Raw genomic sequence first — 14,199 nt, 5'->3', positions numbered from 1 at the left:
ATAGCTTGACACACTCCACGCTCTTAAAGGGAGACCAATAAAACATAATAGGCTATATTCCACGACAGCTTTGCATTCCTGCATATTGTTAAATGGCCTGAGTGACCACACAGACGTCTCTCCTGCTGCTTAGAAAAAGCTGGCAGCAAATGTGTCATTTGTTTGGTTTTACACAAAAACATATATATGACAACAACCACTTGCGTGCAACCACATGCAAATGCATTTACCCCCCACCACAGCTACACACACACACACACACACACACACACACACACACACACACACACACACAGACTCATTAGCTCAGTTCTGGGTTATCTGCTAGCCGGGGGATTTTTTTTTTTGGCCCAGTCTGTGAGATCATCACTCTCTCTGAGCCCCTGTCAGTTTTTTCCCCCTGCTCCTGAAACCCCCGCCCCCCTCCTCCATCTCAACCATCTTCATTGTAATGTAGATTTAAGGACCAGGTGGGGGATGGGAGCAAGGGTGTGGGGGATGGGGTGAGTTGAGGTTTGTGGAGAGGCTGTGGTTAGTGTTAAGCATGACCCGGCAGCCCTGCTGTGCCACAGCGGGCGGTCCGGCGTGAGCTGGGGGGAGGAGAGCCCGCAAGAGAGAGAGAGAGAGAGAAAGAAAGAGAGAGCTTCAAGCCTGTATACATGACTCAGACATGAGATATCAACATACTGGCTCCGTCTCATCTTGAAATAAAAGGTGGCAGATATGTCCCTTGTATTTATATTCAATAGTAATCTCATCCAGAAGTGGAACAGGGAAGAAAAGGATGTTCGAAGGCGTTTTGTTCTGTCTAGACATAATGAGCTTCATGTCATAGAGGTCATGTTGTTGTTCCCTCTGTCATAGACTAATACCATGTCAAACTAACAGGAAAATGAATAGAGATCCTAATTTGCAAATGGCAATGTATTAATCTGTATATTTATCTGCGTGGAAGAAGTAAAGCCATTACTGAAATCTCACTAATTTGGCCTCACAGATTGTTCAGCTGTTGCGCTGTCTGAGGAAAGTTTGGGTGTTTTCTGCAAGTGTGTTTTAGCATACATATTCACCGTGTGTGTGTGTGCATTTGGGGTCCGTCTGCTTATGCCTGCAGCTTAATCTATGGTGACGCTCGCTCCAGCTGTCGGAGAAGTCAAACCCCGACTATTCACAGTGTGCCTGCCCTCCACTGCACCCCACTCCTCGTACCAAACACACACAAGCACACACACACCATAATGGAGGGCAGAGTTGGTGGAGAGCAGAAAAAGGCCCCAAGCGAAAATAAATAAATGTCTGGAGTCGATACTCTGCCATTGTGTTTAAATGAGCCATGCGTGGGATAGATTCATTGACTGTGCACCTCTTACTGCACTGAAAAAAGACAGCCAGTTCACTTATGTTGTTGACTCCCCATTCCCCGTTTGATTACACTGAATTGCACTCTAAATGCATAAGAACAAAATAGCGCACAGTTACATGCCTGGTTCAATTAGGATTAGAACTCTGTCAAGTTGTTTACACAGACGTTGATTATAATAATAACTATGTGATAATTTGCTGTCCTAATTTCCCGGCCCTCCTCCACAGGGATCTGAGTGCAGGTTCAGTTTCAGAGGCACAGAGTCAATGACACATAAGGAAAGTGGATGTTTGCCCATAAGATGCAGGTCCTCCAGCTGAGGGATGGCCTACCCACTCATAAGGATAAGGGGGGGGATTTTTGTGTAGTTCACTCAGCTTTGGGTTGGTTCAGTATTTGTTTGTCATTTTGCTCCAGTTTTCCATTTCATCCATCTGCCATTGCAGCTGGGTAGTCATGGAGCATCATTGCAGTGTGTTGTGCTTGTTTGTGAGTGACCTATTTATAACCCACCCCCTCTATCTCTTTCCCCCAATGCTCTTTCTTGTCCTCCTCCAGTTTATCAAAACATGGTTACATAAAAAAGCAGCTCCCTTTGAACCAGCGCTGGCTCGTCACTATGGCAAGAAAATCTTGTGAGTTATTTAATAATTCAGAAGATGGGTGAGGTGTTGAGTCAGGGTTATTTAAATTTCATTCTTGAGAGATATTCTTAGCTCAAAAGTGTCATAACGGAAACATGTAACTTGAGCGTCACATGGTGATTTGAAATATTGAGTCACCATGAAACACAACTTAGAGCATTTTCATCTTCATATTGTGATGTATTTCTGAGTGAAATGCACACACTTAAATCGTTCAGATCAATCGTTCGATCAGGAGGAGGATGTTTTAGACACCTGAGATTAGAATACACACCTGCTATGATATTTAGCTCTGCTAGCTACTATGACCAACAAAAGTGCAGTTTTATGATGGATCGGTAAGCTAGTCGTCCCAAATCACATTTGAGTTTAAAATGACTCAGTCTAAAGATTTTTCAGCATTTTACAGGAAGATATACAGAGGCATTTTTGTATAGTTTTTTTTCAACCTATAGTGTATTCAGCACATACCAAAACATAATTGAACAATTGGGAGCCAGGATTAGAACATGTTTTTTTGTTTCACTGTCTCCTCACATGTCTGCACTATCTGTGGGTTTGGTTGATTGCCTGAAGACCTCAGATGTCAGTCATGCAAATGAGGTTAGGAGTCTCCAGCCTGGAGAGTGTACAGCTACCTCTAGTCATTAGATTAATGACTATAAGGCTACAAAGACAATGGCTGTCGCTTGTCAAAACCTCACCAAACCGGCTAACATTGATCTCTAGCCAGCCTTCACAACTTTATCATCATACTGCCAGTAGCATACCAAGACTGCTGGCAGTCCAGTTTGCCTTGCCTTCCCTCCCTCTTATCAGTGCTTTAATTGATCTAGCTGCCCGACTAACTGCCTGACTGTGTTTGCAGGGCAGCGCTGACCTCATCTGCTCTGGCCTGCTGAGACAGCTAGCATTGATCTATGCTAGCCTGACCAACCTGCTCAGTTGAGTCTGCATTAACCTTCCACTAGCCTCGGTCTGGTTAGCTCATAATACTCTGGCTACTGCCTGACTGTGATTGCAAGTGATTGATTAGGGATTGATTGGTTGAAACAGGGGATAGGGAGGGAGGTGGAGGGAGGTAAGGATTTGGGTACTATGGTAAGTTATTTACATTTGTGTCTCATCAGGAAATGAATGCAGCCAGGTTGGACCAAGATTTACGGTTGCTGTCCATATTATTCTCTCCTACATTTACTGCCTGTCAGAGCCTGAGATACCGCCCTGACGGAAAGATACATTAAAAACTAAATGGGGAGGGATTTTTATATCTTCCTCACAGGTACAATATGAAAGATAACTGCTACAACAATGGCAATAGGGAAGAAAAAGCCATTTGTCAGTTCCAAAGGGAGACGCTTCCTTTGTGTGTCATCCCCTTGGGGCTTACTAAAATGGTTATCATGGGTCAGTGATGAGCTGGGACGTGGGACTGGAGATCAATTGGAAAGCAGTTACAAGACCCTCAGTATCTGTCCACAATGGCACTCTCCCCATCGGGAGGGACAGGGATGACAGCAGGCATGGTATTTGGGCCAAGGGCATTGGTTAGTGCAGGTCTCAGGAGGTTGTGCGCCATATGATCATGTGCTCTTGGTGGACCTCCATAATATCCTCAAATACCCATCATGTAAGCCGATCAGGCACCATTCAGGGCCGTGTAGGAGATAATCTGCTTGAACCCAGTGACAATGGTTTAGATATAGGGAAGTGCATAATTTGATGAGATTGTCAGTTCTTTATTGATGTCATTTGGAGGATTCAAGCCTAAAGATGTGTAACATAAGCACATAACCTGTGTCACAGGGAGATGATCAGACTGATGTAGAGCACGCAAAACAGGAGCAATTTGATCAGTGTCCATTGTGGCCTGATTTCTGTCGCCTGCTGGTGTGGAGTGCCCTTAGGGATGGTGGCGGGTTTATTATTGTAAGCAAAGACTGTTGAACTATCAAGGCTATTTGGTGTCATGATTTGTCCCTGCAGCGTATGATGGATGTTGATGTGGCTAGTTATCGGGCAGCACAAAAGGGTCTCATTCTTGAAACATTCCAAGGTGTCCAATTTTCTCCCCGAATTGGAAGGTATGGAGATAACCAAAACCATCATATTCTTACATTCCAGCTGTCGTAGAGGGGAGAGAAAAAGAAAACACTGAGAATTCCCTGAATCTTTTATCCCAGGTTGACAGGATTTTGTAGATTGGCAGGTAATAAACTGCTTAAAAGGGCATTAAAAGTGGCGTCTGGTTTTATGCTCTCTGCAGAACATTCAGAGGATTCTTTTAAGGAGATTAATAGGGGTGTCATGGGAAAGGTGCCTGTTTAGAGGCAAATCGTCCCTCCTAATGGGCCGAATGACCCTAGTCTCCTCAAGGTCAGGGTGATCCGGAGTAATTAATGACCAGCAACAAGGTGCTTTAACCGTCTTTATCTCGTCTTTATCTCGGCTCCCGTACTATCATCAAACACCTCAAACCTTCTGTTAACACAACAATTCACTACACACCTGTGTGTATCTCACACATCCCTGCACTCACACTGACACACTCAAGGTTTGTCCAAGGACACAGTCTTTAGTTTGATGGATGAGCATGTCACATGTGTGTGTTTTTCCAAAGTGCTGTGTCACAGTATAACAAGCGGTTGTTTCAGGGCAATAATGGCTTGGCTTTAGGCAGAAATAAAGCTTAATGGGCCGAACGTCTCGGTATTCACAGCTGAACATAAACACAATGCAGGGTAGCAGCAGCTCTCACTGCTGAGTGTGCTTCTAATGTCCCAACGTATAGACCCATCTCTGTCTTCCCCTTGTCCAACCACAGACTGAATCACCTTATAAGGGCTGAAAGAGTTCGGAGCCTCAAGCAGTTTGGCAGCAAGCAAGTGACTGTTGGGCCTGATGTATGTCCTTGTTATTCCAAATAGAGAAGAGGGAAACAGCTGATTATTGATATCTGCTAAGTGTCCAGGATGAGTAATGTAGCTGTCTGACCAAGCAGCTGTTCACCAATCTTTTGGCAGGTGGAGGAAATCAATAGCAAGACACACCTTTCAGATGAGGATAACGGATGAGAAGGGGGGGCCCTGTAATGGAAAGACACCCATCTTGGCTTTGGCCTGGGCCTCTCCAGCAATTGCACAGACAGTGAAGACAGTAATGACACAGCACTGATGAAAGCCAGTCCCCGGGAGCTGTCGAATTTCAAACGGGCTACATGTTTGACCGCCAGTGTCTGCAATAGTGTTGAGGTTTGCAAAACGACACAAAAAACAATTCACTGTCAGAGGTAGTTGTGCCATTATCTCAAAATGGAATCAGTCCCTACAACTCTTTCTCCAATCGTTTTCCCACCTCCCATAGGCTCCGATACACCCTCATATAGATTAAGACAGCTCACATCAGCCTTGACATGCCCCCTGCAGGCATGAAGCACATTCCCTTCACTTTTTCATCAGCTTGCATCATTACGTGTCACTTATCATTCACTGATACATCAAAGATTGGATGCAGTTCAAGATGCGCACGAACGAGTGAAAATTTCTTGCTTGCACTTTGTGCTAATATTATTTAGCAGGTGGAATGTGTTAGTAACTGAATTGTTTAAGAAGCACGTTTGTGGTGAATAAGATGTACAGGGTGCCTGACCCCTTTGTCTTTGACAGCACTGCCTGATTGTAACTGTCTAAATGTAAAAGATACAGTAAAGTCTGGGTCAAATGAAAGCCACCTGCGCATGAATCTTTCCCAACCCGCTTTCCCTTCTTTTTCTCTCTGTGTTGGTCCCTTTTGTCGCTTCTCTCTCCCCTGTGCGGCTGTAGCAAATGGATTAATCTTGTAGCTCCCCGTCTGAAGGGAGCATAGAGTGGTGTGCTTGTGGCAGGGCACAGTGAAATATGCATGTGTGTGTGTGTGTGTGTGTGTGTGTGTGTGTGTGTGTGTGTGTGTGTGTGTTTGTGTTTGTGTTTGTGTGTGTAAAAGAAACAAAAATGAGACAGAAAGAGTAAAAGAGATGGAGGAAGAAGAATTCAATGTATGTAGTATTCAGAGGCTGCATGAGTAAGATGTGGAAAGTGGGGGAGAGAAAGCAGGGAGGTGAAACTCATCATGTGGTTGAGTGATGATGAAATTTGCATCTGTTCTGCATATATTTATGTATCTGTGTCACGCTGGCCTATATGCCCTCAGCTATGTAAAGATCAAGTGTAATCTGTAATTTTTTTTCCTCTGAGGCAGACATTCCTCACACAAAGTTCCGAAATAGCGTCATAGCCATTAATAAACCATGTCCCGGCTATGCTTCCCAGTTCTTTTCCCGTATCCCTGCAGGAGGGAGATGATGGGACAGTGGGTCTGCCTGTTAACAGGACTGGATCTGTATAAAATCCTTAGTCACCATTTCAGTCAGTGCTCACAGCTTTATTCATTATTCAGCATTATTGAAAATTGTCAAATCATATGAAATATTTACTCTCATCTTGTTATTCACTGTCTCTGTGACTCCACATCTTCCCCTTTCGACCTCCTCCTGCCATCGTATTGCTTTTCACTCACTCTCACTGTCCCTGTTGACTGAGCAGTGGCATCAGTGACAGAGGTCTTCGTGGTTTCCATGACAATGCCATGACGACGGTGATGGAATTCATTTAGCATAGCCGGGATGAATGAAGAAGTTCACGTCTGGTAGTTTTCTGTAGATGGCGAGACCCCATTACCCCCCTGCATGCACAGATATAATACATGCACAGATGCAATACATATTACGTCGTCACCTTGAAAGCCCCAACTGCCCCAAAGCTGAGGGTGAAGTTTGATTGTCAGAACCCATCAGACATATTGACAATGAGAGACGGAGTCAGCATGTTCCCTTTTTAACTTGCTTTGCTTTGCACTGTTGCATATTAATAGCAAAACTATCTTTGAGTGTTTTCTAATTCCAGATAGGAGCATCGGTATTGAACAATTCCACAAAACACCAGATCAAGTTCCATTTTTCTGAAATTCTTGCAATAACTGCAATATCTGTGCATGGCAACAATGGTATGGTTAACATTGGGGAAAGATTGTGGCTATGGCAAATAAGTTATAATTAAGGTATGTTAGGGTTTAGCAACTAAAACACTTGGTTAAAATAGTACTCCACTGATTTAGCATTGCACTTCCATTGCATTTTTGGACTCTTTAATGGAAAGTTTTTAAAAAAGTATCAAAAGATATTGACTTTGTTGTTCAATGCATTCTTCTTCCTTGTCAATACTTTGCGCCTGTTACCCACAACGTAACTTCACCGTTTTGTGTGTTATGCTAGTAGGCGCTAATGTAGTCTCAAGCCTCTATAGCCTCAAACACAGATGAGGAGTGAGCTACAGAGTCGGGTGAGCTTGCTTCTTTCTAACTCCACACCCCCAGATGTTTTTCATTTCCGAACTTGTAGTCTTCAGACCCAGCTGACGCATTCTCAAGTGACATCATTTGAGGCAACTTTTTTTTTTTGTTTAATAAAGCTCCTTCAGGAGCCACGAAAGGCTTTGAACAACTTTTTCACATATGCAGTAGAAAGTATGTAGAAACCTGTAAACAGAATGTGATGTGTATAATAATCAGACTTTCCATTAAAGGTTAAAGTTAGGCAACTAAAACCTTGAGTTAAGGTTTGGAAAAGACCTTAACCACACCCACCCGCCAAGCAACCCTCCACACCCTTATTTTTTGTCTTGCTACATAGAGGGGATACAACATCCCCTACTGAACATAAATCCTGAGGTGCATGATAATGAGCTGGATTGAACTGACAGGGTGGAGGAGATGGAGGAAAGGCAAAGGCTTAAGTATATACAAGACAGATATGATTAACTGAAGCAAAGGGATATGAGTCTTTATAAGACAGCTACAGTGTATTTTCTTTGGAGAAAAGAAGCAGGTTTTGCATTGATAAGTTGTGGAAAATCTGCATACCTCGAGCACTCACCACTCATTCGGCCACACTCACCACTCTCCTGGAGCCTGCAACAGATGAGGAATCATGGGAGGTCAGGGTGGGCGGGAGTTATGATATGACATCACATCCATCATGGCTGCTACAGGCCCCAGCTGCCACCAGCTGTTGTACATTAAGCAAAGTGCAGCAGGCGGATTTAGCTGAGCCAGTTACGGGATAACTCAATAACATTACTCTGTTAGGGGCTGCCTTGAGCTCTTTATTTCATAATGCGTCGTGGTTTTACCACCCGGCCCGCCATCTAAGTCTCAGGAGCTGTCGTGAACTTCTAAGCTGATTACCGCGCCCTGCACTAACTTTATGGGTCATTATGATTGGCTTCTACTCATCAGTCAAGTCTTACCACACCTTGCTGCGTCTGTGTAGGAAAACAGTGTTGACATTAGGTTATTGTACAGATGAAAGTGCTGAATTTCATCAAGCAAGGCCATCAAATCAAACGGTCTATGTTTTCCTGGCCCCTGGCTTAACAAGACTGGGTCTTAATGCTTTCATGGAACTAGGTTAAGTGCCTTGTGCCAACACGGAGTGCCACACAGCATGCCTGCAATAATCTGACCCACCACAAGTGCCACACAAGCGTTCCTTGGTGAATTCTGGGAGCTCACATAAACTCTTCCAGAGTAAAGCAAAAAAAGAGTTATGAAAGTCCGGAGTTGAAAAGGGACGGATGTCTGGTGGTTTCTAAGAAATGCCAACATTTTTCGACCCCCCACTGGTTTGCTGTTGGTGTTTGTTGTGTGTGTGACAGAGAAAGCGAGCGAGATAGAGTGCAACATGCAGTGGGGCCTTTTGACAGTAATTGTTTGGGATGGAGGTGGCAGCTGTGGTTGAACTCAGGGACCGAAAGCTGATAGTTTGACCCTCCCCACCCCCTGGGCTGTAAAGCTGTGTCCACATTAATGGAGATGAATTTGAAACAGCATATTTTTATTTCCATTTTGGCCTTCATGCAAACTAAATCTGCCTTTGCCACCATCAAAAACAAAGCTTCTCCAAAACGCTCCCTGGAGAGCATGCATTTAATAATTTCTGTAGACAAGGAAACAGTTACATTTGTTGGGAAACGTTCACAGACCTGCTTGAGTGTGTTTGTTTAGCAACAAAGTTAAGAGGCCAAATTTTTGTTCTCTCAGTGATCACTCATCATATAAGTCAATGAGGCCAAAAATGCTACGCTGTCAGACTCCTGTATAAGCATGAAATGGTTATTTGATTGAGGGTCTTTATGCAGACCTCCATCACCATGCTCCAGTGGCAGGACAGGTATATTGGTTATGGAGTGAAATCCCCTCTTGTTTGCCGTTGTAAAGTTTTATCTGTGATTTTTACTTTTACTCTGTGGCGTGATTCAAATCATGCGCTCCCTACATACTCCATAATGTATGGAGTGCTGAGGTTACATGTCACCTCGTTGCTGTGAGTTTTGACAGTATGGTAATTTGCCATCACTACAACCAAACCCATGACAAAGAGATGACTAAAGCCAGCTTGACTTCTTCTGTAGAATGTTAGACATCCACGGCACGGAGCATGCAGGAGCTTGACTATGACTGTTTAAATAACATGAATGAAAAATAATGTTCTGTAAGTGTTTCCACAAATGTGTCCAACAGTTTGATCATCTGTAGTTCATATTTCTTCACACAAAAAGTCAGATTTAGATTTCATTTCAACTTAAACTAATTACTATACATTTTATTGATGATGATATGAGCACTGTCCACATAGACAGTGGATGGTTCATGGGTTACATTTTGTTCGATTCAGGTTATTTAAGAAGGAAAACATTTTCCACTTGTAGTGCCCTTTTAAGAAAACATATTTGCTATATCCTACTGCCAACGCATGGTCCGTAATCATAGGTTTTAGCCAGTATTTGGTCTATAAAGCACTAATTACATCAGGAATAGTTCAGGCTTTTCCTTAGCAAAGTAAAGTCTTTTAAGAGCCACAGTCGGTACCAATAAAATGTGCCAACGTACCATAATACCAGTGAAATGAAGGATAAACATTTGAAAGTAGGGAGTCATTTTATACGGCACTTGGTGTGTGTGGACCGTGGGTTGTTGCCCCCTCTGGTCCTGAGACACATTATTGCCATCTACTCAAAATAACAGCTCCCTCTGTTAACTATCACTCCCTCCAGACTGTATCAGATAGCACGTACCTGCCCTTTGCTGCTAACATCTGTTACAAGATGTCTAGCTTTGCTTCAGATCACAAAGGCTTCTTCAGCTATCAAAAAATTTCACCCTTGGATTTCCCATCTTCACTTTTGATTGCATACAGCCTGGTTCAGCCACCTGGCTTTATTCCTTTGCCTCTATATTGGCTGTACGCTTGTTAGTCTGCCTCCTTGTCTGTCCTTTAGCCGGCTCAATAGGAGGGTATAAATACCTTTTACAAGCTTCCCTCCAGTATCTTTCTTTACCTCATCCTGTCCTTCACATCCTTCCCTCGGCTTGATTCTTCTTTCGTCTGTCTTCCTTCCTTGCTAGTCTGTTTTTTTCTGCATTGAGTCTGACAAAAGAAAATAAACATGCTATATATTGTGTTTTTGTGTCTATATAAATGTTTTTTTCTGCATTGAGTCTGACAAAAGAAAATAAACATGCTATATATATACATACACATACATATTACATACTATATTATTATTGTTATATGCTATATATATTTTCTAAATCACACAGCACAAGGCACAAACAGACTCAGACACTGGCTGACATTTTTACATTACGTCGCGCCTACAAGCACAGCATACTGTAGCAGCATGTGTGAATGTCATCAGTGGTTATGGCTACTCGTGGACAGTGGACAGGGTGTTCGGTGACAGTTTCACAATGATAAACCCAGTGGGCACGAGTCGGGACAGAGGAGTGTATGGCTCACATGCAAGCTTGGGGGCCAGGCTTTGTCCATGGGGGTGGGGAGGTATGGACCAGAATCTGCTTTGGCTGTTACAGCAATCTGGGTCAGTCAGAGGCTGCAAGAGAGAGAGTCCTCCTTCTGCCTGACCTCATTGCTCCTGCATTATCATCATTTTCCCAGTCAGTCACTATGCTGGGACTCTGAACCCGGAAATACGTCCGATTCCCCCTGTGACAGCACATGTGTGCACACACGCACACACACACACACACACACACACACACACACACACACACACACACACACACACACACACAGTTACCCAGGGGAGAGGAAACGTAGTTACAACAGCCCTGAACTGAGAGGTCAAAGGTTAACGTTACAAATGGCTCACTCTCACGTTCAGCCATTCAAAAGGCACACCAGTCACACACACACACACACACACACATGCTCTCTCTCTCATACACACACATGCACACACACAGAGTGACCCTGAACCCCTTTCTCATGCAGTGCTACATGATCATATGAAGCTATGAAGTGGGCCCCATTTTCTCACCATCTAAGTGTTTCCTTTCTAATTTCTCAGGCCCTGCATAAGCATAACAGTTTGACGAACCACCTGAGCCATCATCGAAAGAAAAAAATAATGTGCCACCTCTTTAACAGCACATCTGTTTAGTTCTCTTAGACACAAACCAGCAACCTTTTCCTTTTTCATTGCCTCGCTGGCACTCCCTCCCTTTCTTTTAGCTCCATTGCTCCCGAGCCCATCTCTCCCTCCCGAGCCCTGAACTCCTGCCAGTGACTGTTAGAGGAATCTGATTTGCGTTGATTACATTAACATTCTCCAGATGTTCATAGTCTGACAGATGTGACACCTCTGTCCCACAACTGTCTCATCCTGGAGAGCGAAGAGATGCAGGGCTACGTCTTGTCAGAGCTGTGAGGGAATGCTGTATCTCAACAGAACACAAACAGACGCATGAGATGGAGTTGGAGTGGGTTCAAAGGAAATGAGGTGTGAGCTTAAGAGAAAAATATAGCTGATGTGTACAGGAGGAGAAGACAGAGGGAGGAAAATAAATGAGCCTCATGAAACAGAGCGAAAGAAGCTAAACAGAATGTGTGCAAGAATAAAGAAGTGAAACCAGAGAAAGTAACCAGAAGAGGAGCAGATGAGCTTCAGTTTGAGAGGAATACTCAATTACTTGGACTCTACCCACTCTATCTGTCTGGTCTTGTCTTTACAGGGTTTTGTGTTTGCCGCATGGCCACAGGAAGTAGTCAGCCCCCTGGGTCCTCAGAAGGGAATGTGATCCTTTTAATAAGCTCTGACATGGTCCTCCACCGCTGCCCTCCTCTTCAAATGTCCCTCCAGGCTCCGCTATAAGCCTCACTTTGGCCTTCTAGGAGGCTCAACACCACACAGGAGATCAACACGGAGGCCAAACCCAGCCTTGTAAACAAAGGCAACATTTTCTGAAAACAGAATTACAAGCTGCAAAACATGTTTGAGGATTGGTTGCTACGGGGTCACAAGTTTTGTAGATTGGAGAGGAACCTGCTTTAAGCCAACTGCTGACGTCGGCAGGCTCACAATGGCAATGTTGACATGCTGACATTAAGCAGGTGTAATTTTTATACCATTTTTACCATCTTAGTTATGCTAGAGGGCCAGAAGCCCGATTTTGGATCATGAGAGCGGTGTTCGTGTACCATGTGAATAAAAAAGTCAACATTAAATATTTTTATTCAAGCTACGCGTTACGTAAGTTAACTTATGTATTAACTGTCCTAGTTATTTTAACCAAAACCATGATCTTTTCCTAACCCTAACCAAGGATTTTGTTGCCTAAACCTAACCAAGTACTTTTTGTGCCTAAACCTAACCAAATTGCAACGTTTCATGACGTTTTATTCTGAAAGTCTAACCGGACGTTGCATATTTGTTGTTGCTAAGCATTGCTAACTTGACAACGGAGCCTTAAATGTCTAAAAATGACGCTAAAGGGGTACCCAAGGCGTTACAGAGCGACGCCAAAGGGCCTTGACCAAGGGTGAATGTGTGACGAGTCGGGAGTGAGAATGTGTTGAAAATTCAGAGGATCACCGAAACTATTAGCCTACAAATTATTCTGAGGGGGCCATGAATGTGTATGCAAATGTGATAATCCAGTTATTCAGTTATCAAGATATTTCAGTCAAAGTCAAGAATGTCAACTTGTAAGTGGTGCTAGAGGAAAAGTCCAAAGTTAGTTGGACTAACCCTATGAGCACTATGATTGGCGTAGTATTGCATCCAGTAATTGTTTCTTTCAGTCTGGACCCCCTAGATAAGATCAAATGAGTGTATGCTTGTTTATGATCATGTTTCCTGCATATTGTCCTCTCAGCACATTCCCAGATCATCTTCCATGTGTTGTGCATGTATGCATGCCATGTCAAGCCACACTGCAGTGTATTCTGTAATGGAGATGTATGGAAAGTAAAGTAGGGAGGATGAAATAGAAAATTAGCTTTGATTAACTTAACCTAAAAATTCCATGTTCAAGAGAAAGTGCAGCATAAAAACATCAAGGATTTGCATTCACTATTTTCTTATTATTTTTGTTCACTCTAGTCCCTGACTGGGATCTCAAGCAGCATGTGAGATGCTGAGAGGGAATAGTTTTTCATTTGGTGTCCCTGTATATCTTGGATTGTGCACACCCATGTGCATGACTTTCTGTGAAATTGTTTTTTTGTTGTAAATCCCATGAGCTCCAGTTCAAATATTACTGTCCTCCCTTGTGGATAGAGAAAGTGTGAGAAATCAGAAAGACGTTGAAAAGAGGAGGAAGACGCTGAGATGGGGATCAGAGAATTTCATGAGAGGGAGGTGAAGAGCAAAAAAACAACTCGTGTATGGATACTAACCACAGCTGAACAAAATGCAAAATGTTTTGTTGTTTGGCACCCATGAATACAAAAAACTCACTGGCGTCAATTTCTGGTTCAATCTCATCTCAGTTTAAATTCTAACATTCTTTCAGCTTCATCCCAAGATGGAGGAGAATCTCTCTCTGCTGTTTGTAAACATGGACAACCAGAGGAATCTGAGCTATGGGTTTAGGTACTGTTTACATGTGGGTACACACAAACACACCACACCACATACACACACTGATAACAATGTAGTGCAAACAATCTGCCTCCTCTGGGTTGCCAATTTTCACAGCGGGCATGTGCGTGCCTGACCGCATTCTTTTCCATGTTTGTGGCACTTGCTGAGAATGGAAATCTGTAAACTTGTCTCACTTGATGTAGATTTTCTT

This window comes from Micropterus dolomieu, linkage group LG11 (genome assembly GCF_021292245.1).
Source record: "Micropterus dolomieu isolate WLL.071019.BEF.003 ecotype Adirondacks linkage group LG11, ASM2129224v1, whole genome shotgun sequence".
Taxonomy (NCBI): domain Eukaryota; kingdom Metazoa; phylum Chordata; class Actinopteri; order Centrarchiformes; family Centrarchidae; genus Micropterus; species Micropterus dolomieu.
The sequence above is the reverse complement of the archived record's forward strand: the minus strand, read 5'-3'. Positions refer to the sequence as shown.